The sequence below is a fragment of the Macrotis lagotis genome, chromosome 5 (assembly GCF_037893015.1).
Source record: "Macrotis lagotis isolate mMagLag1 chromosome 5, bilby.v1.9.chrom.fasta, whole genome shotgun sequence".
Classification (NCBI taxonomy): domain Eukaryota; kingdom Metazoa; phylum Chordata; class Mammalia; order Peramelemorphia; family Peramelidae; genus Macrotis; species Macrotis lagotis.
This window is the reverse complement of record NC_133662.1, coordinates 119,563,870-119,567,130: the sequence shown is the minus strand read 5'-3', so window position 1 is coordinate 119,567,130 and position 3,261 is coordinate 119,563,870.

The window sequence follows — 3,261 nt, the reverse complement described above, 5'->3', positions numbered from 1 at the left end:
TATGCATTCTTTGGTTTGCAGTTAGAGTAAATGAACTATGAGATCCTTCTATATGCTTCTAGGATTCTTGGTGACTATGACTAGAAGATCATTCTTTCCAAATTTAACTTAGACTAAATCCTGCAATCTTTTTAGACTAATCAGAAAGGAAATAATTTATGCTCTGTTGTTAAAAGTCTACTTTTATCCTAATAGCAATGATATTCAGATCATTCATACTGAATTCATCACTGAAGTTTGTGTATGTGTTCATGTATGTATAACCAAACAGCAAAATATGCTATTATTTGAAGATTAATCAGAAATGAAATTATAATAAAACCAATGGAAAAACAGTTCTATTTGATTGCAACTTTTAGGACACAAGAGGAAACATAGCAAATGAAAAGAGATTTGACTTTGAAACTGGAAAGAGGGGATTTCAGGTCTCTGACCTTTAGTAGCTAAATGATCCTGGACAAATCACTTAACCTCTCAGTTCTCTAGAAAATTCTCTAAGACAGTAAGTTCTAAAGAAGACCACTACCTCCTATGAAATCAAAGATATAGTATGGGAAGTTTTTATAGGATGGTATATTCCTAATATAAAAACAAAAACTAACACATAGTATTTTAAGATTTGCAAATTGTTGTGTATATATCATCTCTTTTTCTTATTATAAATTTGTTTCTCAGGAATGATCCTCATTTTATATATGAGGAAAATGAAGGGAAAAATGGTTATTTTTGTTGCACATGATAATATAGATAGTGAGTGATGAAGTTAAGAGAAACCTTTTTAATTCTTACATCAGGAAAAAGAAGTCAAGCAGAGAGAAATATAAAAATATAAACAGTGAGTCACTCAAAGTCAATATGGCCAACTGTTTCAGGTATAGCTGGTTATAGAGGTATAATTAAAGCCAGTGACCCATAAGCACTTTTCTTTACTTATCGAAAGTCTGCCTCAGAAAAAAAGGCTTGAGTGGTGATTGCTGTTTGATTATGAGGCAAGCTTGCCTGAAAAGGATCTTGTTACTGGCAATTTGATACTATTTGAGGGGAGGGAGGGAAAATACTAAGATGAGGGTCACATTTATCTCTTTTAAGGTGTCAACTCTATGAAAACCTCCTAATAGCACCTCTTCTTCCTTCACTGTAATTTTATGGATCTGCTGTCTTCTAGATCATATTTCTTATCATTTTAAAAATAAGAGGTATTAGAAAATAAAAAGCAAGCTATCAAAGTTTCTTAAGCTTATTTATAAAAAAAGGTTTTATTTATATTCTGATTCCATGTCTTAGCACCCTTGTATGACTTTGAGTGATTTTGTCTTCATCAGTAATTATAGCTGAGTATTTGATGTCTATAGGTAGATATATAGATCATTCCCTGTTTTGTTGCACTGGCAGGAACTTAATGCCTTCAGTTTTGTTTTGTGCTTTTTATCATTTTAAAAACATATTTTGCCTTGCCTCCACAGCTAAACAAATAATTATATATTACATTCCTTTTCTGCCTTCCTTCTGCCAAAACACCACTATCACCACCACCACCACCACCACTATCACCATCATCCCTACCACCACCATCAATGCTTCAAATTATCAATTAAAAGAAATGAAAGATTTAGCTTATTCAGATTTATAATAATTTGACCAGTTTGGTCATCTTTCTATATTGACAATATTTGCAGCTATTTTATATATGCCATTATGTGTTGCTTAATAAAATATATCTTTGTTTTTTTTAATTATTCATATTCACATTCTTTAATGGAAAAATAATATTACATCACATCCATATATAATTGTGCCTTTCACATCATGGGATTTAGGATGTGGTGTTTCAGTGATCTAGAAAATCCTTATAAAAGTTTTTGCTCTTCTTTACCAGAGAAGAACTCTCAATCTTTTCTTTTTCTTATTGAAAGCTTTTTGTTGTTTATTGTATTATTTATCTTATTGTAAAATTTGGGTTCATATTTGGTCATAGATTCTGTGTTGTCTGTTAATGTTTGAATGTTTTCTGTAGTTTTCACAAAATTCCCCAAAATTCCCATTTAATTTCTAATGTTCACCCAAGATATATCAAAAAACTATGATGGGGAAAGTTATGATAAGGGAAGACATGATATGGAAAGGATAATTGTATGCCATATTTTTTTTAGTCATTTCTAAATTGTTGGACACTGCTTTTTATCTTTTTGCTATAAAGCTAATTGTTTCATAAATATTTTTGTGTGTTTTGTTTCTTGCTGTTGATACCCTATAATTGTCTCATTAAAACATCTTTGGGTAAAAGTAGATAATTTAATAACTTTTTCTGAATAATTACAAATTGAGTTTTTGTAACCAAATTCTTAACTCTGTTAGGAGATAATCAATGTTCCAATTTTTTTAAAACACCTATGGTAATTTAAAAAGTATTATTACATATTTTCTAATTTGATGAATATGAGGAAGTCACTATGGGTAATTTTATTTACATTTCCCTGTTGGTTTTTTAAAACATCTTAGGTCATTATTGATAGTTTATATTTCTTTAGTAAATGTTAGTTTGTATCCTTTAAACCCCATGTATATTAAGGAGTGACTGATTCTTATATATTAATGTCAAATCATATAGGTTTAGGATGAGATACATTTATATTAATTTTCTTTTCAATTTTATATCTCTCCTTTTGAAAAAAATGCTTATTTATACCTTTAAAAACACTTAAAAGAAAAGGATATATATATATATATATATATATATATATATATATATATATATATATATATATATATATATATATATATATCAAAGCACTGGGTATCCTGCAACAAAGACCATAATTTGTAGTGGAGAAATATTGAAACTTTCCAGTAAGATCAGCAATAAAAATATACTTTTTTGTATTCACAATTATTTGATATAGTATTAGAAATACAAGTAATAGAATAACCTTTCCCTCCAAAAGAAATAGTGAAAAAATAGGTAAAAAATATGGAAACTTATTTATTTCTATTTGAAGATAATTTTATTTGTTACTTTAAGAACTTTAGAAAATGAACAAATCTCGGGGTGGCTAGGTGGCACAGTGGATAGAGCACAAGCCCTGGAGTTCAAATCCAGCCTCAGACACCTAATAATTACCTAGCTGTGTGGCCTTGGGCAAGCCACTTAACCCCATTTGCCTTGCAAAAGCTACTTAACCCCATTTGCCTTGCAAAAACCTAAAAAAATTTTTTTTAAAAAGAAAATGAACAAATCTCAATGAAGACAAAAGAACCAGTTGG